This window comes from Nicotiana tabacum, chromosome 13 (genome assembly GCF_000715075.1).
Source record: "Nicotiana tabacum cultivar K326 chromosome 13, ASM71507v2, whole genome shotgun sequence".
NCBI classification, from domain to species: Eukaryota; Viridiplantae; Streptophyta; class Magnoliopsida; order Solanales; family Solanaceae; genus Nicotiana; species Nicotiana tabacum.
This window is the reverse complement of record NC_134092.1, coordinates 80,941,058-80,968,104: the sequence shown is the minus strand read 5'-3', so window position 1 is coordinate 80,968,104 and position 27,047 is coordinate 80,941,058. Positions and strand designations below refer to the sequence as shown.

Sequence of the window (27,047 nt, the reverse complement as noted above, 5' to 3'; positions counted from 1 at the left end):
AAAATACTACGGCAAATCTATATTAACGTAACAATAAAATCATCCTTCAATAGGTTCCATCAAAACCCTAGATTAGGAAATTAGCTACTCATACTCATAGTAACAATATCCCAAATATTTTGCATAATTAAAATACAGATTAAAGATGAAAAGATGTAGAAATAGATGATTCTAACTCCCAAGAGGTGATTCCACTAGCTTTCCTTGCCTCTGGCTGCTGAAAAACATTCTCTACAAGTGGTGTTTTATGTCTATTTATATGTGTAGAAGAAACCCTAAACGTGTGGGCCGAGTCCTAGTCAAACCCGAAACGAATTAAGTCTTCAAAACTCGGATTGGACCTGGCCTCAGGCCTGGCGTCGCCAGCCTAACGCCTGGAATTTGGCTGGCCTCGCCAGGCTAAAGCCTGGTCCAGCCTGGCCTTTGGCTGGCCTCGCCAAGTCTCTCCTTTTCACTGTTCTCGGGCACACTTTCAACGTTTAAGTATCACTTTTGCTCTACTTTCATCTCCAATTCACCTACACATAAAACAGACTCCATTATGCACAAATAAAGTGTAATTTATCATTAAAACATGTAAAATGCAAGGCACATAATGTACGAAACTATGGAATTATAGCCACACATCAATACCCCACACTTAAACATTGCTCGTCCTCGAGCAATCAATCTACACTTATATATACGACCTTTTTAAGCAATTCTCCTAACTCATTACACCAAGATTTTTTAAATATTTTAAGCACACAAATGTGACATCCTCGCCTCAAGATTCGACTCACAAATACCATGCCTTATTCACAATTCACTTACTTACTCTAACATGGATGTCAACAACATTACCTTTCCTTTATGAATCACATTCCCTCACACAACAAAAGAGATTAGTTCCACACACAATAAATTTTAAGACCGTAGGAACTCAAGATAGGAAGAATTCACTCGCTCTCAGAAATAACATTCTTATGCTACAAAAGATGCACCATAGGCTTGCCCATAGTGTAATAGTCTACTAATCGAGTTCATTCAGTTAAAGATCAAGTAGGACTTTCATTAGTTGTAATGTAGGATGCGGTTCGGGTAGGATACATTTGGATATGAGTGACTACACCTCTCTTAAAGCACTTCAATACATATACTTTAACACACATCCCATACTTATGCCAAGCCAAACATTCCACCTTCACTTCAATTTATATTTACTCCATATTTCTTTAAGCACAATTACGTCAAGAGTCACCACTATCAAGGAATATTTTTCACAGCAATATAGCTAATTTTTCTTTTCTTTCTTTTTCAATTCAAGTGGCTCTTACTTTTTCAAAATAGTGCACATTTCTCCTTATTTCATTAGTTCCACACAAAAGCCGAACCAACCACCCTACACTTTAACTTTTAAAAAGTTCATAACAATTCAAGTGCTCATGAGAGGTGAAAAGGTTCAAATATATGGTCGATTAAAACAAAGGGGTACGACTTGTAATGTGGTTACCAAAGAAACAGGATTATAGACTCAACGGGGTTAACTATGATACATTTCATTTAGGTGGGAAAACTTTATATATCTGGCTTAACAAAGAAATGCCTATATCACTACCTAGACTGAACAATACTACTATTTCGCTTTACAAACACACGGGGCAAGTTCTAGACATCAAATGTAATGCATAGAATACATACAAAACCTCACACAGACATGGCACATCATTCATTCAGGATTGGTTTCATCACGACACTCGAGTCAAAGCAGTTAAGCAAAATTAAGAATCTACGATTTCAGGTACTTATGCGAGAGTCATAAACCGAGCATAAGTGTCACAACTATAGTACTAACTATTCTTAAGGCATAACAAAGTCAAGAGATATTGCTTCAATTCAATTTATATCACAATGGTTCCTATTCCTAAAAAAATAAAACTAACTACACCCGGTTCAAACAAAACCCTTGGAAAAGAACCGCGGCACAAAGAAAAACCAAGGGGGAATTGCTACACTACCTAACAAAAGAAAATCTTTTTGTCTTTTTTCTTTCGACTGAAATCCCTCAAGAAAATTGTCTAATAGATCCATTTGGAAAAGTCCAATCTTTTCTATTTCTGTTCTCTAAAACATTTATTCAATTAAATTAACATAACTAAAATAGCATAGAAAGTCACCCAGACAATCTCCTCACCCCACACTTAAAATTGTGCATTGTCCCCAATGCACACCATAACTAATAAGAGGGTAAAAGAAACTCCCTGGTAGGCCAAAGACCGAAGAATCAGCAGCTCATGGGGTACTCAGACTTCTCCCAGGCTTGGTCCTTCGTGCGGGTACCTCACACTTAGTTCCAACCATCTGGTTTGCTGTTGCATCCTTCCAATAGCTTTTCTTTCCATGCTCCTAGAAAATCAAAAATCGACAATACCAAAAATAAAAAAATAATAAAAGAAAGTAGTAAAGCTGGGTTGCCTCCCAACAAGCGCTTGATTTAACGTCGCGGCACGACGCGAATCACTTTCTGCCTCCACTTTGAACTTATGAATTGGACCCCAAGTTTTGATTATGCTCTATGATCATTCTCCTGGGATGGTGGAATGAATCTGACTACCCAATAAAACAATGTAGTATTCTGAACTTCTTGGCCTTTAGATGAGATGTGTATTCCCGACTTTGTGGCAAGAAGAATTTTAGAATGTAGGCACCTTGTTCCTCATTCCTTGACTCCTCAAGTGGCTCGGATGACTCTATTTCTATATCATCATCCAAACACAATGTGGAAAAATACTTGGAGTGTGGACCAATGTGCTCAACTACATGAACATTGGGACTTCCTACATCTTCAACACTAATGACACTAGAGTCAACTAAATATATATCATCAATGTCCTTGCTTGACTCTAGTATCTCTTCTACAACATCGGCATCATCAAATTCTAGTTTGATTGATTGTTGGTGTTCTACTATGGACCTCTCTATTGGTACCTCAATTTCTGCATCTAATTCACGCTCTTCCTGGATACTATTCACAATATTGGCTTGTTGATCATTAAGATCTTCAACCAGTTGACTCACTTGAACTTTCAAGTTATGAATAGTTTCCTCTTGCCTTTCTATCTGCAGCTGTCTTTTACTATTTTGTTCCACAATGCACTTTAACATATCGTATTGTTCCACAAGGTACTTTTACATATTCTTGATCTCTTTCAGGTCATCTTCCCTGGGTTCTTTATTCCTATTAACTTCACAAGAAAAAGAAGAACCATCAAAGTAAGGGGTTGGGAAAACATAAAAAATATAAGCACAACCATGAAAGTGACTATCTTGACCACCACACATATCACACACATTCCACACATAATATTGAGTTGGTGCACATAACTCGCTCTCGGGAATATTTTGACAATCTTATCCCGGGTGGTTTCCTCCACTATATGCATAAGGAGGATCAAAAGTAGAATTACCAACATCAAAACTCATATAATTCCAAGATGTCATGTCTGTTTTTAAAAAATTAACAAGTAAAACAAATAAAACAAAAAAATCAAATACAAGAAAGCAAAAATAAAAGTTCAAACTTGCAACCTAGCAATATATACACCTACAGCTATAAGTGTTTCTTTATCAACCTAGCAATGTATTTCTTTGCAATATAAACACCTACAACTAAACCGTTAGTTCCCCGGCAATGGCGCCAAAATTTGATCACTCCCAACTATGTCTTATAAAAAGGACTAAGCGGTCATTGCAAATATAATCCGGTTTACAAGTCCGGAGTCGAATCCCACAGAGAACTAAGGCTTAGCTACAGCTGTTCAATATTGCAAAGAAACACAAGTTCAAATAATTTTCTAGTTATAAAGATTTGATTTTTATTTCTACTAATTAACTAGCAAATATTATAAAGCAGTAAAATTATCAACTAACATGGATGAAATTCTAGACAAGACTAAGGAGGTCTAGAGTTAAGATTTTCCCAATTGTCGGAATCCTTTCCTCTACGTTTCCTACAAATTTGCCTAAGTCTTCTCTATCGACCATGAGCACTCTAACTGCCGTAACTCTCTCCCGAGTAATTACCACAATTTACTAGGCATATTCTCTCGAATTACGTTAGCTGGCATTAAGTACAACTCACTCAGATCGCATCAAGGTTTCGTTATCCCTAAATCCACCTTTAAAATTTCGTATTGATCCCTCATATACGTTTAGGAGTGATGCTGTTCAACAACTACCTAAATATGTACTCTCTCCCGAGTAATACATACTAAATAGGCACAGCTAATTGAGGGCCATTCAGTCAACCACAAAAATAATATAGTTGAACAAATAGTGAAAATACTACGGCAAATCTATATTAATGTAACAATAAAATCATCCTTCAATAGGTTCCATCAAAACCCTAGATTAGGAAATTAGCTACTCATACTCATAGTAACAATATCCCAAATATTTTGCATAATTAAAATACAGATTAAAGATGAAAAGATGTAGAAATAGATGATTCTAACTCCCAAGAGGTGATTCCACTAGCTTTCCTTGCCTCTGGCTGCTGAAAAACATTCTCTCCAAGTGGTGTTTTATGTCTATTTATATGTGTAGAAGAAACCCTAAACGTGTGGGCCGAGTCCTAGTCAAACCCGAAACGAATTAAGTCTTCAAAACTCGGATTGGACCTGGCCTCAGGCCTGGCGTCGCCAGCCTAACGCCTGGAATTTGGCTGGCCTCGCCAGGCTAAAGCCTGGTCCAGCCTGGCCTTAGGCTGGCCTCGCCAGGTCTCTCCTTTTCACTGTTCTCGGGCACACTTTTAACGTTTAAGTATCCCTTTTGCTCTACTTTCATCTCTAATTCACCTACACATAAAATAGACTCCATTATGCACAAATAAAGTGTAATTTATCATTAAAGCATGTAAAATGCAAGGCACATAATGTACGAAACTATGGAATTATAGCCACACATCAATAGCCCGTGGCTCAACAACAATGCATACAAGAATTTCAACAACGACAAAATAAAACGGGAAATAACTCGACAATGAAAGATATTTCATATAACAACAACTTCAATTAAAAGAATTAATAACCTAAGAGTGTAAATCGGTCAATTTTTACATATAAACTCGGGTACACACTCGTCACCTCGTGTACACATCTTTCACATAATTCAAATAATGCAATTAGACCAAATCCTAAGGGGTATTTTCCCCCCCACAAAGTTAGGCAAGACACTTACCTCCAAAGCCCTTAATCAATACTCTTAAAAGCTTTTTCCTCTAAAATTCACCTCTGCTCGGCTCAAATCTAACCAAAATTGACTTAATAATATCAAACAATGCAAGAGAAATCAATTTCAATTAATAAAGTAAAGTTTTTTACACAATTTTCAAAAAGTCAACAAAAGTTAACCCCGGGTCTGCCAGTCAAATCCCGAGTCAAGGTCGATCTTGACTACCCATATCCCCACGAGTCCAAATATGTGTTTGGTTTTCAAATCCGAGTCAAATTCGTCTCTCAAATCTCAATTTTTTATTTTTCAAAAAGTAGTCAAAATACAAAAAAGATTCTCTTCAAATCTCATGATTTAGATGTTAAATCTCATAAACAATCATGTTATGTAATAAAAAATGGATCAAAATCATTTACCTAATAGTTTGGTATGAAAATCGCCTCCCATCGAGTCTAGGGCTAAAAAATATGATAAATGAAGCTAAGTCCCAAAATTAAACCCTTACGTTATTTGCAAAATCTCGCAAAAGAGTAAAGCTTGAAAATTCCTGAACAAATCACAAAAGCGACAAAAATGTCGCAAATGCGAACTCTAGCCTTTCGCAAAAGTGAGGCCTCTATCGCACTTGTGAGGCTGGCTTCGCAAATATGAAACTTGCCAGTCCACTACTTCTTTTCAAATGCGGTCTCTATTACGTAAAAGCGATAGTCGCAAATGCGACCCTTGTTTCGTAAATGCGAGAACAAAAACACAAGCAAATATGAACCTTCCTCAAAACCTCCGGAACACGTCCGAAACTCACCCGAGCCCTCAATGCTCCACACCAAACATCCACATAAGACTAAATACATCATACGAACTCGTTCGCACAATCAAAACACCAAAATAACATCCAAAATCACGAATCGGACACCAAAACACATGAACTTAATGAATTTCTAAAATCACAACCATGCGTCTGATTCCAATCAAACCAACTTGGAATGACTCCAAATTTTGCAGACAAGTTTCAAATGACAAAATGGACATGTTCCAAGTCCTGAAACTGAAATCCGAACCCGATATCCATAAAGTCAAAACATGGTCAAACTTAAAAAAATTCTAAACCTTCAGATTGCCAACTTCGCCAAAAAGTGCCAAATCAACCTAGGAACATCTGAATCCAATTCCGGTCATATGTCCAAGTCTAAAATCACCATCCAAACCTAATGGAACCATCAAAACTCCTATCCGAGATCAAATACGCAAAAAGTCAAACTTGATCAACTCTTCCAACTTAAGGCTTCTTAAATGAGAATCATTCTTCCAAATCAATTCTGAATCGCACGAAAACCAAAACTGACCATATAGAGAAGTCATAATACATAATATGAAGCTATTTAAGACCTTAAACCACCAAACAGGATGCTAAAGCTCAGAACGACTGGTTGGGTCGTTATATTCCCCCTCTTTTAAACAAATGTTCGTCCTCGAATGTGCCAAGAGTCATTCCAAAGCCATCAATTCACTGAATAAACTCACCATGCGCATACCCACGACGATCCCACATCACCTCAATCCATATAAGCCCGTTAATACCACCTAATCGAAGATCCTTCCTTCATCCTTAGTTCACAAACCTTAGAACCAAATCTCATCACTCACGCCTCCTCCTAAGACCCGATTCTCACATACACACATTGTGTCGACCCCAAACAGCTGCAACAGATCATGAATACATCCACAAGGTATAACCACATGACGTAACCCATCGCTCATAAGCACATAGCAATAACTCTGATCAGAATAACTGCCCATCATCAAACCCGATACCGGTAAATAACCTCATAACAACTAAAACATTGTTCCAAACTGTCAAAACACTGCTAATAATGTAAGAAACATATGAAAACTCCTAACCACCCACCGACCAACAAGCTACACCAAACATGACCTAAACACATACGTTGCAATCCGAACCTAACAAGCACACCTCGAATATAACTGAAGGTGGAAAGAGAAACACATGAGAAAACTATCCAACCAGTCCAACAATTACCACTCCCCATTAGTATCTTACTACGAATCCATTCCACAAGGGAGAAATAAAATATATTAACTAATCACAAAGAATCTCATCCTAACATAACTATATCGTGTCACATAGCCCAGTCCAAACATACCGATCCACACAAAATGCAAGGGTCCCATTCTCAACTATGAATCACAAGTAGAATAGACATCATACCAATCGAAAAAATTTCACTACCTCACCTTGTGGAACAAAATCATAAATTGTGGCCAAATTATCTAGCAAATACATCAAAACCTGTCATATTAAGTAAAAGAAATTTCATCCTAGTCTCATAACCCTCAATAGTGAACAAACTAGAACGATAAACATGGTCTACCACAGTAGGACCCCTCAACAAGTGCAGACACATAAACGGAGTACAAGAATCACGAAACATATCCATATGTGAAGCAAGTTAGGATGACTCATACTAATAAAGACTACCCGATCAAATAAAACTAATGTATCTCTATGACAAACCGGAACTAGACCTATAATAATATTATTTGGTGAACGGCCTCGACCCTATCAGGAAAATCATAACAACGAGCCTAACCTCTCCTGCTAGGACGCCCTCTACATGTATGTCCTCCACATCTAGCTGGATGTACAGGTGGAGTAACAACTAGAGTGGAACCCATATCCTGAGTACTCTGATGAAGTCCACCTCTCTGGAGTCTGGGACAATCTCTTATAATGTGCCTAGTATCACCACACCAATAATAACCTATATGCGGACGTGGTTGTTGGTACTGAGTCTGTGCCAGATGACTGGAATAACTTTTGTAGGAACCCTGTACAGTAGGCATACTGAAATATGGTTGTCCGATACGAGTACCCTTGGGTCCCTAGCTAGCGGGAGCACTACGGGTAACCTAAAGTACGGATTGAACTCACCGACTGATAGAGCCCCCGCCATGATGGGTCAGAGCCGCATAGTATAATCCACTTAATCCTCCATGACCTCGAGGCCTCTTGGCCTCACTATCCCCCCATCTCCTAACTATGAATACACTTCATCTTCCTAGTAATATCCACAACCTGTTGGAATGGAGTATCAGTCTCCAGCTCCCATGCCATCCCAAGTTTGAGATCATAACTGAGCCCCTCGATAAAACTGCAGACTCTCTTTCTAATAGTAGAAAACAAAGCACGTGCATGACGAGATAGCTCACTAAATCTCGCAACATACTCGAGCACGGTCATAGACCCCTACCGCAACTGCTCAAACTCAGAGTGCCACTGCCACATCCCAAACCTGGGGGGCGAGAGCGGCATCCGGTGCCTCACTTAACCAAGCGTACCAACTTGAGACTGAGGGACTCTCAACATAAAATGTCATACTTTGCCCATAGGGCCACATTTCAAGACAATTTGTGAAACAAAATATAAAATTGAACGGAAACTAGCTCTGACTGAACATCAATATAAAGTTGGGCCGACAAGGATGTCATAACTACTATAGCTGACAACCAACAAAAATATACATACCAGGCCTACAAGCCCAACATACTGCACTGATTGACATGATATGTCTACAAGCCTCTACTGATAGATGTATTGTGGTCGGAACAAGGCACCGACCTATCCATAATATATATACATATATGCATAATATGTACTCAAAACCCTAGACCCGACAACTCTAAAGGACGTGGAGCTTACCGATCAAGCTGAGCACGGACAGCACCTACGGAGAAGGCCTACCAATCTGTCTATCCAAACTTGCATGCATGAAATGCAACGTCACCAGGAAAGAGACATCAGTAAGAAATAATGTACCGAGTATGTAAGGCAATAGAATAACTGGAAGTTGAAATTGAACTGATAATGTAATAACTGAAAGTAATTGGAAGTCAAAGATGATATGGAGATATACTTACCTGCTGATACTGACTCAACTCTCGCAATATAGTAAGTAAAATAGTTGTCTTGCCCTATAAGGCTCGGTATGTGTAACTGCTCGGCCGTAGTAGGCTTGCTCATAGATGCTCGGCCATACTAGACTCGGTATCTCGGCAATTCTGGGCTCGTTCATAGGCACTCATCCACAGTAGGCTCAGTATATAACTTACCATCTGATCAGAGGTTGCCCAATAGGGGCCTATCCATCGATTATAGCTCGATGGTGGTGAAAATACTGTAATACTATATATATATATATATATATATATATATATAGACCCTCTACTCTCTTGACTAGAAGAAAATAATACTTAACTGAATATAAAGTCCTGATAAGGGAGAATACTGTAACTTATGAGATTAGGATAATGTACATAAGTTCAGGAATACGAACTTCTCTTTATGCCTCGTTATCAAACTCATGTAGTTACGAGATCATGCCAAAATGAAGGAAAGGTTTAGCCTTAACATACCTTATCACAATCTTTCCAATAACCACGTTGAACTCGTCTCTTCGCACCTTAATCTACAACAACAATAATAATACTATCATTAAGTTATGAAAGGTACAACTATCGGATAACGAACAAAAACTTATTTTATATTAAAACAGACAACATCTCCTCTATAATCTTTACTTCCTCCCAATTAGAGATAACACCAACAACAGAATAACACAATAATAATAACATATATACATTATTTTCCAACCTTATATACACCACAAAATACTACAAAACAGCCCAACACACACTAATCTCTTTATACACAAAACGACCACCGTAGTAGTATCAAACAGACCAAAAATATTACGATGAATGACCAGCCCACCACCCTGCATTTATGTGGTGTTTCTCCACACCCTTCCTCCTACAAAACTCCCTAAAACAGTAGGAAAACACACAATCTAATAGCAACATGAAACAACCCACAAAATAGTCCACTACAAGTGGAATAACTCGAACCCACGGCTTCCGATCACCGTCCCGTGGGTTCTTACAATTATAGAACGACTTTCCATACATTTCCATCAGAAACATTGGGTGAAAGAGAGCACTATACTTACCTTATTTGTTGAATATCCCAGCTCCAATAATGGTTCTTCAAACCCTAGATTTTCCTCCAACTAGAACTTGAAAAGAAGGGAAAATCAATTAGGATTTGTGTTCAATTGTTTTGGGAGGATTTTTGCAGGGGCTTATCTCTGGTTATTTTGCTATATAATGAGTGTAATATTTTCAGGAGATAATCCCTTAAAAGGTCTCATTGGCCGACCCTAAATAGCCCCTTTTTGGATATATTTAGTTCTCTCATTTAAGCAAGTAGGTGACACACCTACTTGTCACCTAGCGGTCTGCGCAGTCTCGCAAACATGCATATTTCTCTCTACTCGAATGTTGTATTGAAAAACGGTTTAATGCGTTAGAAAATAGACTCATAAATCATCCATTTGATGTGTGGATCACCCCGTAGCTCTAAGTATATTGGGAGAAAATCACAGTGACATTCGAACCAAATTTCAGTAAAACATATTAACGTAACCTGTGATGGCTTTCATCGACTTTTGTTCCACAAATCATTTGACCTCAAAACTTAGCACATGACTATCATAAGACTAAAATAAATCATAATATAACCCTCTTATCATGTTAAAAACCCTAGTCTCACCCCAAAGGTACGGGTTATAACATTCCCAACTTGTCAACTTTCGACGAAACATTATTTTCTTCAATTCATTTAGCTTCTGAATCTTCCAACCCTCTTTGTACTTGTTGTTCATGATCTTCAATATTTGTAACCTCCGAGGTAACATGATAACTTACTTTATATACTTTCAAATATGATCTCATTTTTGGTCTTACATTAATTTGCTTACGACGCACTTTTACGTACGAAAATATGGGGTGTAACATCATTTCTCCCTTAGGAACATTTTTCCTCGAATGTTTACTCTTAGAGACTTCGGAAAATTTTGCTAGAGTCTCCTCCGTACACTAGACTAAAACCAACTTGCACGCAGCCAGAAAACATACTATATATGCCACACATGGCCAATGTCCATAAATAGCAACACTTGGCCTCACACGGTCGTCAATCATAAATATTGAAAGGCAAAAATAAGAGATTACTTGATGACCTATTGGCTTGAATAGAGCAGTGATGAAGTATCCCATCTCGAGCCATATCTTCAGTTTGACTTCATTTATTCCTCCGCTTCCCATGTCATCTCTTCCACATTCTTGCTTCTCCATTAAACTTTTATAGAGGCTACCTCCTTATTTCGTAGCTTGCAAATTTGTCGGTGTAGGATGGAAATTGGAACTTCCTCGTATGATAAGTCCTCCGTGATCTGTACAGCATCAGTGGGCACTACTCGAGTAGGATCGCCAATGCACTTTTATAGCATAGATATGTGAAAAACCATATGGACAGACTCCAATTCCGATGGCAAATCTAACTCATAAGCTACTCGGGCCATTCTTCGAATAATCCTACAAGGCCCAATATACCGTGGGATAAGCTTGCCTTTCTTTCCAAACCTCATCACGCCCTTCATAGGCACCTTTAATAATACCCAGTCATCAACCCCAAACTCTTAGTCTCGTCACCGCACGTCAGAATATGACTTCTGATGACTATGAGTTGGCAGCAGTCGCTCCTAGATAAGCTTTACTTTATCTACGGCCTGCTGAACCAAGTCTGGCCCATGTAACCCAGATTCTCCAACATCGAACCACTCTATAGGAGATCTACACTTATGCCCATACAAAGCCTCGTACGGAGTCATCTGGATATTGGAGTGGTAATTGTTATTATATGCAAACTCGATAAGAGGTAGATGTTCATCCCAACTTCTTTTAAAATCCAACATATATGCTTGTAACATATCCTCGAGCATTTGAATTGTGCGCTTGGCTTGTTCATTAGTATGTGGATGAAAAGTTGTGCTGAGATTCACCTGAGTCCCTAGACCTCTCTGAAATGACCTCCAAAAATGTGTTGTAAACTGGGCCCCACAGTTATATATATAATAGATACTGGTACTCCGTGTAGCCGTACTATCTCTTTAATATATAACTTCGCATAATATTCGGATGTATATGTAGATCTCACCGGTAGGAAATGGGCTGATTTCGTGAGCCTGTCGACTATCACCTATATAGAATCAAACTTATGATCTGAATGAGGCAAATCTGTGACAAAGTCCATGTTTATCGCCTCCCATTTCCATATCAAGATCTTTATAGTCTGTATTAGCCCTCCAGGCTTCTAGTACTCTACCTTCACTTGCTGGCAACTAGGACACTGGCGACAAACTCAGCAATGTTTTTCTTCATATCATTCCACCAGTACACATCCTTAATGTCATGATACATCTTCGTCAACCCAGGATGAATGGAGTACCACGAGTAATGTGCCTCGGACATAATCCTTCCTCGTAGCCCTACTACATATGGGACACACAGACGACCCTTGTATCTGAGAACCCCATCTTCCTTGAGCTCTAACAGAGGCTTTTTCTACTGCGGAACTTTCTCTCTCAACTCGACCAACTCTAGGTCCTCGTACTACCTTTCCTTTACTTCAGCTATGAGAGATAATTTTGTAGTGTTTTGGAGTACAACTCCACCATCGTCATAATCTAATAATTGAACCCCCAAACAAGCCAATTGATGAGGCTCTCTAGCTAATTCTCTTTTCTCAGCTTCTACATGTGCTAAGCTACCCATAGATCGACGACTTAAGGCATCTTCTACAACATTAGCTTTCCCTGGATGGTAGAGAACGTTAACGTCATAATCTTTCAATAACTCTAGCTATCACCTTTGTCACAAATTCAACTCTTTTTTCTTGAAGATATATTGCAGGATCTTATGATCTATAAATACATCCACATGAACACCATATAAATAATGCTGCCATATCTTAAGTGCATGGACAACCGCAGCTAGCTCGAGGTTGTGGGACGAATAATTCCTCTTGTGCTTCCTCAACTACCTTGAAGCGTACGCAACTACTTTCCCATGTTGCATCAGGACATATCCTAACCCGACACCTGAGGCATCACAATACACGGCATAACCCTCTAGACCCTCTAGAAGTGTTAGAACTGATGCTGAGTTCAACCTGTTCTTAAGCTCTTGGAAACTCCACTCGCAAGCCTCTATCCACTAAAACTTAGTAGCTTTCTATGTCAGCTTCGTCAATTGTGCCGAAAGGGAATAAAACCCCTCTACGAACCTCTGGTAGTATCATGCTAAGCCTATAAAGCAACGAACCTTTGTCAGAGTGGTAGGCCTAAGCCAGGATTTCACGGCCTCAATCTTCTGAGTATCTACCTTTATACCATCATCGGATACAGTATGCCCCAAAAATGCTATAGACTTCAACCAGAACTCACATTTAGAAAACTTAGCATACAACTTACGATCACGGATGGTTTGGAGTACCGCTCGCAGGTGGTCCGCATGCTCCTCCTCTGAATGTAAATAAACTAGAATATCATCAATAAATATTATCACGAACAGATCTAGAAATGGCCGGAATACGCTATTCATCAAGTCCATAAATACGACGGGTGCATTTGTCAACTCGAAGGACATGACAAGGAACTCGAAGTGGCCATATCAGATCTTGAAGGCTGTCTTTAGAATATCTTTGTCCCAAACTTTGACCAGGTGGTTCCCTGACCTCAAATCTATCTTTTGAAAAGAATCTTGCCCCCTGCAACTGGTTAAACAAGTCATCGATCCTTGGAAGTGGATATTTATTCTTAACAGTTACCTTGTCCAGCTGCCTATAATCGATACACATCCTCAGCGAGCCATCTTTCTTCCGCACAAACAGTACTGGTGCACCCCAAGGTGAGGTACTAGGCCTGATGAAACCTTTCTCCAGCAAATCTTTTAACTGCTCCTTCAACTCCTTCAATTCAGTAGGTGTCATTCTATACAGAGGGATGGATATTGGTTGAGTTCCCAGAAGCAAATCGATGCTAAAATTAATCTCTCACTCTGGAGGAATACCTGGAAGCTCATCTGGAAACACATTTGCATACTCTCTAACTACTATAATAGATTAAAGTATAGGTATCTCAGCATATGCATCTCTAACTCGCACAATATGATAAATGCACCCTTTTGCGATCATTTTCCTCGCCTTCAGATATGAAATAAACCTACCTCTGGGTGTCGCTGTATTACCTACCCATTCAAGGACTGGCTCACCCGAAAAATGAAATCTGGCTACCTTTTCTCGACAATCAACTATTGCATAAAAAGCTGCCAACCATTCCATGCCCATGATAGCATCAAAATCCATCATCTCTAGCTCAACTAGATTGGCTGAGGTCTGATGACTACAAACTATCACCGTACAACCTCAGTAAACCCGTCTAGCAATAATCCGTTCTCTGACCAGTGTAGATACCGCAAAAGGATCACTTAGTATTTCAGGCACTATACCAAACTTCCCCGCGACAAATGGGGTAATATACGATAAAGTAGATCATGGATCTATCAAGGCATAATCATCGTGAGAGCAAACAGTCAATATACCTATCATAATGTCTGGTGAAGACTCCTGGACCTGTCGACCCACTAAAGCATAGATACAGTTCATATTACCGCCTGAACTGGAACCTCTACCTCTTCCTCGACCTCTACTAGCTGAAGACTGAGACTAGCGCCCTGAAGGATACACGAACATAGATGATCCTGTTGTTGAAATCGTTGGTTGTGCCATACCCCCAGAATCTCTATTTGGGCAATATCGCATCATATGCCCCAAACACCCACATGTATAACAAGTGTCAGAACCTGCTCGGCATTGGCCCAAGTGTCCTCTACCACAAAAGTCAAACCGCAGCAGAAATGACCATGTCTGCCCTGAACCTGGATGTCACTGCAAACCCAATGCCCATGAGCTCTCACCTAGTCCTGACTGAGCATAGCGGTCATACCTGTAACCTTGTAACTGAGGCGGTGGAGGCCTAGGTGGTCGTGCGAAGTATTGGGGGCTATAACAATCCTGAGACTGCTCCTGAGACCTGGCAAATCTCATCCCCTTACGCTGCCTTTGCTCGCTCCTCTCTGTACCCTACTACTGACACCTGCCCCTTTCTATATACTGGGCGAATGCCTGAATCCGAGAGATATCCATATTATCCTGCAATGCAGCGGTATCACATGCCTCGGTCAACTCTAGGGCCAACCCTGCTATAAACATATGGATCTTATCCCGCATAGTAGCAACTATTGGTGGAGCATATTTGGCCAATGAGTCAAAATGGAGACTATACTCTCGAACGCTCATATTGCCCTGCTTGAGGTCTAGAAAGTGATCGACTCGAGCCTATCAGACCTCCTACAGTAAGTACTGGTCAAGGAAGGCATCTAAAAAATTCTCTCAAATAGCTGGATGTGCATCATGTCCCCTGGACCTCTCCCATCCCTCGTACCAAAGGACGGCTATATCTCGGAGTCAAAAAGCTGCCAGATCAACTGCCTCTCTCTCCGTGGCATGCATAACCTGATAGATCCTATGAAGCTGATCTACGAAATCCTGCAGGTCCTCCCTCTGATCTGTCCCCATAAACTATAGGGGACTCAAGGCAATAAACACTCGGACCCTTGAACTCCTAGACCCCTTAGAAGATCATGCACTAGTTGATGCCCTAGCTTGTTGATGGGTAGCTACCAACTATGTCAACAAATGCACCGCACTCCTCAAGTCCTGATCTGGTGGAGATGGAAGGGGATTAGATGTGTAGTATCCCTAGGAATCTCCTTAGGTGGTGGAGGAGCCGGTAATGGCTGAGTAGGGGTCTCGCACTGGGCCTAAGACTGGGCCCCATCTACTGAGGGTACCCTGCTGGTTCCCTCACCAACTATTGTATCTCTCCTCCGACTAGCCGTAGTCTTCCTAGTCACTGTTATCTCTATTTGCAAACACCAACACATAAGTTTAACTCAAATTTCCTATAACTCCGTTCTACAGCACGATTTAGATTTGAAAGAAGGGTAACCAACTCCTAAATGCCATGTAGTTCCCCGCTTATATAATGTGGTGCACAACACATCTATAAACGAGACCTTACTGGACACGGCTTGTAGACTCCCTAGGATAGAACTGCTCTGATACCAAGTTTGTCATGTCCCAAACCTTGGGGGGAGGGGGGAGAGCGGAACCCGGTGCCTGACTTAACCGAGCATACCAACTTGAGACTGAGGGACTCTGAACATACAATGTCATACTTTGCCCATAGGGCCACATTTCAAGACAATTTGTGAAACAAATTACAAAACTAAATGGAAACTAGCTCTGACTGAATAAAGCTGGGCCAACAGGGCCGTCATAACTACTACAACTGACAACCAACAAAAATATACATATCATGCCAACAAGCCCAACATACTGCACTGAATGATAGGATATGTCTACAAGACTCTACTGTTGGATGTACTGTGGTCGAAACAAGGCCTGACCTACCCATAATATATATACATACATACACAATATGTACTCAAAACCCTAGATTTGACAACTTCGAAGGACGTGAAGCTTACCGATCAAGCTGAGCATGTACAACACCTACGGAGGAGGTCTACCAATATGTCTATCTGAACCCGCATGCATGAAATGCAGCGTCCCCAGGAAAGGGACGTCAGTACGAAATAATGTAGTGACTATGTAAGGCAATAGAATAGCTGAAAGCTGAAACTGAACTGATAATATAAAAACGAAAAGTAACTGGAAGTCAAAGATGATCTGGAGATATACTTACCTGCTGATACTGACTCAACTCTCTTAATATAGTAAGTAAAATAGTTGCCCGGTCCTATAAGGCTCGGTACGTGTAATTGCCCGGCCGTAGTAGGCACGCTCATAGGTGCTCGGCCATACTAGGCTTGGTATCTCGTCATTCTGGGCTCGCTCATAGGTTCTCCGCCATAGTAGGCTCGGTATATAACTTACCATATGATCAGAGGTTGCCCAATAGGGGCCTGCCCACCAATTATTGCTCGATTGTGGTGAAAATAGTGTGTGTGTGTGTGTGTGTGTGTGTATATATATATATATATATATATATATATATATATATATATATATATATATATATATATATATCTCTTGACTGGAAGAAGATAATATTTAACTGAATATAAAGTCCCGATAAGGGAGAATACTGTAACTTATGAGACTAGGAGAATGTACATAAATTCAAGAATACGAACTTCTTTTTATGTCTCGTTATCAAACACATGTAGTTACTGGATTATGCCTAAATGAAGAAAAGGTTAAGCCTTAACATACCTTATCACAATCTTTCCAATAACCACGTTGAACTCATCTCTTCGCACCTTAATCTACAACAGCGATAGTAATACTATCATTATGTTACGAAAGGTACAACTATCGCACAACGAACGACAAACTTATTTTATATTAAACGGGCAGCATCTTCTCTATGATATTTACTTCCTCCCAATTCGAGATAACACCAACAATACAAGAACACAACAATAACAATATATATACATTATTTTCCAACCTTATATACACCACAAAATACTACGAAACAGCCCAACACACACCAATCTCTTCATACACAAAATGACCACCGTAGTAGTGTCAAACAACCCGAAAATGTTATGACGAATGACCAGCCCACCACCCTGCATTTATGTGGTGTTTCTCCACACCCTTTATCCTCCAAAACGCCCAAAAATATTAGCAAAACACGCAATCCAACAACCCACAAGACAGTCCACTACAAGTTGAATAACTCGAACTCACGGTTTCCGATCACCGTCCCGTGAGTTCTTACAATTATAGAACGACTTTCCATACATTTATAGCAGAAAAATTGGATGAAAGAGAGCACTATACTTACCTTATTTGTTAAATATCTTATATCCTATCTTGGTTCTTCAAACCCTAGGTTTTCCTCCAACTAGAACCGGAAAAGAATAGAAAATCAATTAGGGTTTGTGTTCAATTATTTGGGAGAATTTTTGTAGGGGCTTATCTCTGGTTATTTTGCTATATAATGAGTGTAATATTTGCAGGAGATAAGCCCTTAAAAGGGCTCTTTTGCCTACCCGAAATAGCCCCTTTTTGGAAATATTTAGTCCTCTCATTTAAGCAAGTAGGTGACACACCTACTTGTCACCTATCAGTCTGCACAGTCTTGAAAAAATGCATATCTCTCTCTACTCCGATGTCGTATTGATAAATGGTTTAATGCGTTATAAAATAGAATCATAGATCTTCAATTTTACGGGTGTTTCCTCCGTAACTCTAAGTATATTGGGAGAAAATCGCAGTGACATTTGACCAAAGTTTCAGTAAAACTTATTAACGTAACTTGTGATGACTTTCATCGACTTTTGTTCCACAACTCGCTTGACCTCAAAACATAGCACATGACTATCATAAGACTAAAATAAATCATAACATAACCCTCTTATCATGTTAAGAACCCTAGTCTCACCCCAAAGGTACGGGTTATAACATTCCCAACTTGTCGACTTTCGACGAAAAATTATTTTCTTCCATTTCTTTAGCTTCTGAACCTTCCAACCCTCTTTTTACTTGTTATTCATGATCTCAATATTTTTAACCTCCGAGGTAACATGATAACTTACTTTATATACTTTTAAATATGATCTCATTTTTGGTCTTACGTTAGTTTGCTTACGATGCACTTTTACGTACGAAAATATGGGGTGTAACAGCCACGCATCCCTGAGGGTCTGTGGAACTCTCTCTCTCAAAGACAGATCAGAGAACTGAGTCCAAGTAAGTGGAGCTGCGTCAACTGGCCTACTCCACTCATAAGCCTGCCATTATCTATATGCTGATCATGTCAGCTGGAAAGTAGTAAGATCAACCCCGCTCACCTTAACTATGCCCATCGTGAGCAGAATACGGTGACACTGATCTAAAAAACCATGCGCATCCTCATAAGTTTTGCCACTGAAAGTTGGAGGATCATACTTCTTGAACTTCTCTAACCTCTTCTGCTCTGCCTTTGACGTTGCTGGCCTGACCTCATATCAGAAAACTGAGTCCAAGTAAGTAGAGTTGCGTCAACTGGCCTACTCTCCTCATAAGCCTACCATCATCTATATGCTGACCTCGTCAGCTGGAAAGCAGTAAGTTCAACCCCCACTCACCTCAACTATGCCCATCGTGAGTAGAATATGGCGAGACTTATCTAGAAAACCCTATGCTTGCTCAGAAGTTGCGCCACTAAAAGTAGGAGGATCATACTTCTTAAACCTCTCTAACCTCTTCTACTCCACCTTTGACGTTGTTGGCCTGACCTCAAGCTGAACTACGACCACTGGTTGTACCAGCATAACACATAAAACCTGATCAACATGAGCCCGCTGCTCTAGAATACGGGCGGCGGGAGTCTGAGCTCCTCCCCCAGCCTATGAATTAGTTGGTGTAACTGGGATCAATCCCGCCTGAGCCAATGTACCAAACATGCTTAGGAAGTGCGCTAAAGTCTCCTGAAGTCCATGGGTAGTAACAGGCATCTCAGGTGCCTGCTCCCCGATTGGAGCTACTGGTGGCTCCTCGGCTGCTGCTTTGGCAGGTGCTCTAGTTGTAGCACGTGCCCCTCCTTAACTTCTACCTTAGCCCCGGTCTCTCGTGGCTCTAACAGGGGTCGCGGGTGTCTACTCAGCTAATCCAGTAGCATGTGTCCTCACCATCTGTGAGAGAATAGAAATACAAAAGCTCAACTCTGAAATCAATAAATCTGCACGATGGGAATGAAAGAAGTGGAATTTATTAATAGTTCCATTGCCTCTCGAAAATAAGTATAGACGTCTATGTACCGATCCACAAGACTCTACTAAACTTGCTCGTGACTCATAGATCTATGAACCTAGAGCGTTGATACCAACTTGTTACGATCCAAAATCCCTTCTTAATGATCGTGATGGCACCTAGTCTCTAAAACTATGTAAGTTGATCACTTACAACAATTAAACAATTTAAACATGATATAATGAACACAGGGTTTAATATAAATATTTTCAAGGGCAAACACCAAAAACCGTGCCACCATCATGGAGACACTACGCCACTTCAGCTATCAATCTGGACAAATGGTCAATACCCTAAAGTCCAAAGTTGTCTTCTCCTCAAACTACCAACATGATACAATAGATAGCTTAGTTTTGGACATTAAGGCCAACACTTCTTTTGGGAAATATTTAGGTTTTCCAATCTTTCATAAGAGGCCAACTAATAGGGACTTCCAGTTTATCATTGATAGTATGCAAGCTAAGCTAGCTGGCTAGAAAACTAACTTTTTGAACATGGCTGGGAGAAATACCTTAGCCAAGTCCTCTCTGGGGTGAATCCCTAGTTATGTCATGCAATACATGAAGTTACCTGCCTAGGTGTGCGACCAAATTGAGAAGATTCAAAGGAATTTCATCTGGGGTACTACGATTATTAAGAAAAAGAAGCACTTGATCAAGTGGGGCATCATTACTAAGCCTAGAGATGCAGGGGCCTTGGAGTGCATAAAGTTGACCTTAGGAATACTGCCACCCATTCAAGCCTAGCATGGAGGATGTATAACAACCCTAATGCATTTTGGGCTAGGGTGTTATTTCATAGGCACCGCACTAGCAATCACCACAACATGCACATTGCCTCTAGAACTTGGACAATTATTAGGAATGGGTGAAAAGTGAGCAGGGAAACCAATAGGTGAATAATGCATAAAGGTGATAGAATTAACCTATATAATGACAGATGGATTCAAAACTTAGAACCCCTTAGAGCCTTGGTTAGTGGCCCCATTAATAGGGGAGAGAAAAATAGAACTCTGGCCACATGTCTCTTTAATGACCATTGGAATCCTAAGAATCTTTCTTTCAAGCTGCCCGACAGTGTGATTTCTAGCTTTAACTCCACCATTTCGAATGCTAATCCTCTTAGAATAGATAAAATGACGTGGAACAAAACCTGTAATGGGCTATTCTCTACCAAGTCTTCTTACTCCATGGTCCTTGAGCAATCTGTTAAACTGTGCCACAATCCAGAAAGGGAATTCAACTGGATTTGGTCAAAAAAATGTGCCAAACAAAATCAAATACTTCTTATGGTTGTTGACTCATGACAGACTTCCTTTTAGCAAACACCTGCATTAAAGGGGGATCAATCTGAACCCTAGTTGCTTCTTTTATAACAAACAGGAGGAATCCATTGAGCATGTCATAGTCAATTGTAGACAATACCAAACTATTTTGGGATAACCTAGCCCACATGAGCCTCAATAACCATAATATCAAACTTCAGTTATCTCCTCAAATGGAGTGAGTTGATTCCATTCTGCTTATGGAAGATTTGGCTCACTAGAAACAACAATTGTTTTAATGAGAAAAGAGAGCCAGTTGTAAGAATGCCATAACTAGAGTTGTTAAATTCATTCATATGGCTGGAGGATGCACTGACATACCCACCATCGTCTTACAAATCAAGTGGCATCCTCCCAGGAGAGGCCACTATAAACTCAACACAGACAGTGCCACTCTCCAAAAGGGGTTTATAGGAGGATTAAGAGGAGTAATATAAAATATCAGTAGGGATTGGGTTATGGAATTCATGGGAAAAATAAATTACACCAACACTCTCCACTCTTAACTAACAACTATCATGCAGGGACTAAGAATGGCAGTCTCAAACAATTTCATACCCTTGAAAGTTAACATAGATTGAACTGAGGTAATACACTGTATCAATAAAGGCAACCTGATTTATGAAACTATTATATGTGAATGCAGGTCACTCCTAGCAGCACTGGGGCATCCTTAAGTAAATCACATCTACAGAGAAGCCAATAAGGTAGCAGACAAGCTGGCCAAGGAAGCAAGCAAGATGACAGAAACAACAACAAACTCTTTGATAGTTCCTCCGGTGTTTGCCAATGAAGCAATATGGGCAGACAACCTAGGAACTATGTTTGAAAAAAATAAGGGGTTGTAATATTTCTAATGTAGAAATAGACTACACGTTTTATGTGCAGGTTGATATCTCTCCATATGCTTCTGTTGTAACTAACATCCAAGTCACTGAAGTTTTAAAGTTTAAAACTTTAGTAACTTTTAAAGATGTATGAACTACAAAGCAAAGCAAAATAATTATAATTTAAAATTTTCAACAATCAAAAGTAAAGTAATAACGAGACAACAACAATATAACAAAATGACCAAAAGAGTTTTCGTTTAAATATGTCCGATTTGGATACTGTAGAATACCTTTTCAAGAAGATGAAGATCTGCTCTCAACCTCTCTCTTGTTTACCATAGTTAAACAAGTACCATAAGAGGGGAGCCATAAAAGGTAAGCAGGTCATTGATTGATTGAGGAAACGATGGATTGCAGTCATCTAGGATTTTGTGGGATTAGGGTTCTCGAGATGAGAGAGGTGAGAAGAGGAGAGAATGGAGGCGGCGGCAGAGAGGTAATGTGGTTTTGGGTTTGAAAGGGGTTTATAAGAAAGGGAGTCGGTGCTTGAGGAACGTTGGATTGAGGATGGAAAACGTCTCTGATCAAAAGGGTAATTAGGTCGGTTTGGGGGGTCAACTGGGTTTGGTCGATGGTTATGGCTAGTTTATGTTAGGCTGGGTTATTGGGATATGGTCTATTGGCCCAAATTAGTCTGAATTTCAGCCTTTGTTGGGTTGATTTTCAAAATATATGTAATTAAATAAAAATTAATTTTATAAAAAATTAAATAAATATATAAAATTTTATTTTATAAAAATAAATACTTAAAATAGTAAACTAAGTTTATAAAAATAGGAAAATATTATTTTGACAAAAAAAATATAATAAATATAATTAATTATGGAGAACATAAGCTATTATTGTAAATAATGCAGAAATAAAAGAAGCACAAAATTATAAATAATGCTATAAAAATATCATAAAATGCATATAAACTATAAATGTAAGTAAAATATTTTTACCAATTAATAAATTATAAATAATTTTAAAAATAATAAATAAATTAATCATTATTTACAAAAATGTTGAAATCAATCGATTATTTATAAAAATACTCATAGAATATATAAGAAAATTATTTGTATATCAATCTACCATAATATCAAATTTAAAATGCTATGAAGTAATAATAAATTATAAATTACTATTTAAAACATGTAATAGGGCAATAACACAAGAAAATACCATATAACTAGTATTTAAAATCCTCTTCCCATATTTTCATATAGTTATTGATACATTTGGACAGTATTGTGCTATTGAAATATCTTCTTGTATTCATTATTGAGCTCATGACTATGTACTGTCTGATTTTGAGAATTTGGTATTATATATCACTATATTGGTTATCGTTGGAGTGTTATTATGCTATTTCAGACATTATATCTTATTTTATTGTTGAAATCTTTAATGCATGTTGGCTTACATAGTCTTAGAGGTTAGATGCCATCACGACCTTTGGTGGGATTTTTGGGTCGTGACAAAACCATGAATCCGAGTTCGTTTGCTCAAAAGTCAAACTTTGGTCAACTCTTCCAACTTAAAGCTTTCAAATTAAGAATTACTCTTCCAAACTACTTTCGAACCTCTTGAAAATAAAAAATTCAACCATACTCGCAAGTCATAATGCGTCATATGAGTCTACTCAAGGTATCAAATCATAAAATGATATGCTAGAACTCAAAACGACCGATTGGGTCGCTACTATGTCTCACATCTTCCCCTTAATTTATTTAAACTCCTTGTAATTTTCATATTTATAGACCTTTAAAAGTTATGCAAATACTTAGTTAGATAATTTAAATACGCTAATAGTTAATAGTTTAAAACTGAAATTATTAATATGGTGCACTTCTACTTAAACTCATTTAAAATCGAGTGCTACAGTCATCATGTAATTAAGTATAATTTTACTTTGAATAAGATAAGGGGGTAAAGGGACGCCCCCAAGGTTTAAGTGTATAAATGACTTTTTCAAAATAAGTGTAGGAGATAAAACGTGTATTTTTCATATGTAAGTATGTAAAGATACAAAAATTATTACTCTCCTGCAATTTATCCTGCATGGATAAATAATCTGACATACCCTCAAATTTACCAAGATATTTTATTTCGGAACCTCATCTTTGCCTATTACCTATTGAGCACCTCTTCTTGCTATCATTATACCTATTGAACACATATTTGACAGCTTCAAACGAGCCAAGTTGTGTGCAGGGGCGGCTCAATGATATTTGTAGCCTAAAGACAAACTTCAATAGGGGGCCCTAAGATTTTTGTTGTAGAAGAAAACTCATAATTTTATTTAAAATTTATTTTTCTAGCTTTTTGAGATGCGAAATTATTAATAATTTATTTGTAATTGATTTCTTCTAATAATTCTTTTTCAATTGATAATATAGCTAATTCATTTAATCTATCTTGAGACATTATTGATCTTAAGTAAGATTTTATTAATTTTAATTTTGAAAAACTTCTTTCCGCTAAGGCAACTGTTACAGGAATTGTTAACATTATTCTATAAGCAATATAAGCATTTGGAAAAGAATCAAGTCTTTTTATATGATTAAGTATATCGATTAGATTATCATCTTCTACGTGTATTATTTCCCTTAAAACTTTTAATTCATAAAATAAGTCTAAACCATCAATATCAGAGTTACTATTATGTTTCAAAGAACATTCAAGGTTAAGACAATTTTTATTTAAGTTCTGATCATCTAGAGATCTCAATGTTTTGCCACTAAATAGGAAACCAAAAATATTTTCATACGCTTCAAATTGCTCAAATCTAATTTGAAGTGAAAAAATAGCTTGGTCTACTATGTATAAGAAGTAATCAACTCTAAAAGATTCTTCAAGAAATTTTGTAATTTCATTATCAACGTTCTCATCAAATTATTTCTTTCTACATATTACATATTTATTACGAAATTCAGGTTCTATATTCAACTCATATGCAATTTCCTTAGCAGAAATCATGGCATTTGCAAATCCTTCTTCTCTATATTTTTTTGAAAAAAGAAATCAAACCCCTAAGTTGATCTATGGCAACATCAATATGCATATCTTTTGATTGTAAATGTTTGCTAACTGAATTAACTGCAAATAGTATATCATACCATATAGTCATACCCAGTAAAAACTCAAAATTTTCAAACTCATAAGTTGCTAAACAACTAGCTTCACTTTTAGTTTTTGGATCCTCACTAACTTCTACTAATTTCAATAAAGCATTTCTTATTTGTGGAGTTTGAAATCGTATTGCTTTAATACTTTCAATTCGACTTTTCCAACGCGTTTGTGATAATGATTTAAGAGTTAGGCTAGGTACATTATCTTTTAAAATTTTCCATCGCTTAGTAGAAGAAGAAAATAGTGAATATATGCGTTGTACTACTCCAAAAAATGATATAGCTTTGGTACAAGAATTAGCCATATCACAAAGTACCAAATTTAGATTATGACAATCATATGGTGTATAAAATGATCTAGGATTTATGTCGAGTAGTCTTTTTTGCACTCCTTGGTATTTTTCCTTCATATTGGATCCATTATCATATCCTTGTCCTCTTAAATTATCAATATCAAGTCCTATACTTTTTATCTCATCTACAATAACTTCAAAAAGACCTTTTCCACTTGTATCATCAACTTTTAAAAACTCTAAAAAATATTTAGTAATTCATACTGGAGTTATAGTGATGTTGACACTCCGTAATATAAAAGATATTTGTTCTTGATGACTTGCATCTGGAGTGCAATCAAGTATGATTGAAAAGTACTTTGTTTCTATAATTTTATCAATAATTTTATTCTTAATTTCACTAGCTAATAAATTTATCAATTTATTTTGTATATTATGTCCAAGGTAATGATTATGGATTTCATCATGCTTAATTCGGCGAATATGTTCCTGCATGATTGGATCAAATTCTGCAATCATTTCAATTAGACGCAAAAAAATTCCGTTACTTTCTTGATAGATCTTTTCATTTTTTTCCCTAAATGTCAAATTATTTTTTCCAAGAGTTTTTATCACAACAATAATTCTTGATAATACAGTTTTTCAGTGCTCTCTATCTCTATTGATTTGTTCTTGAACATCTTTATCAATTGTTTTACTTTATTGCAATCTCATTTCTAAATCAATCCATGCACCCATATTAATAATATGCTCTTTTGATGTTTCATGAGCTTTGAGCTTAGCACTTATATTTCTCCAATCATTACTACCATCACTAGCTAATTTACTGCTACAAAAGCTAGAAGTCGTATTAAACAACTTACAACAAAAACAAAATACCTTATCCAAATCGTTAGAGTAAACTAACCATCTTCTTTCATGTCTTTCTCCATTAGCCAATTTTTGAATATAATTTGTAGTAGAAAAATGTCTAAAGAATTTATCCTTTGGAAAATCTATGTTAGTAATTTTAACTGGCCCCTTTTCTACTAATAGATCTCTCAACTTTGTATCTATACTCAGGGCCGGCCTAATGGCCAAGCAAGTAAAGCAGTTGCCTAGGGCCCCTTATTTGTAGGGGCCCCAAAATTTTCTGATTTTTAATATATTTGTCCATTCATTTTAATAATATTAAGTATTTGAAAAGAAAACAAAATATTAAGTTTCAAGGAAAGGACGTTGGAGAACAATGAGAAATGGAATCTATTTTGGGAATTCAAGCCCCACGCGTGAACAACTAAGCATCCCACTATGTTGTGTCATTTATCTACTATTATTATTATAAATGGGCTCATATTCTTTATCTTTTTTATCTTTCTCTCTTCAAAGCTTCTCTAGACTCTATATTCCAAAATTTCAATCTCATTCGGT

At 38.0% G+C, this 27,047-nt stretch overlaps 1 long non-coding RNA gene across 3 annotated transcripts; it reads right to left on the bottom strand.

Moving 5' to 3' along the window:
* LOC142167858 (uncharacterized) lies at positions 1 to 22,784 on the bottom strand. Of its 3 annotated transcripts, XR_012698052.1 has the most exons (4): positions 22,459 to 22,784; positions 9,643 to 9,695; positions 8,930 to 8,988; positions 4,313 to 4,835 (listed from the first exon to the last, which is right to left on the bottom strand). It is a non-coding gene; the product is annotated as an uncharacterized LOC142167858 (long non-coding RNA). The 3 variants fall into 3 exon arrangements; XR_012698054.1 differs by lacking the exons at positions 4,313 to 4,835; positions 8,930 to 8,988 and adding an exon at positions 1 to 518 and having other exon boundaries at positions 22,459 to 22,782; XR_012698053.1 differs by lacking the exon at positions 8,930 to 8,988 and having other exon boundaries at positions 22,459 to 22,782.
* Positions 22,785 to 27,047: the final 4,263 nt, after the last annotated feature.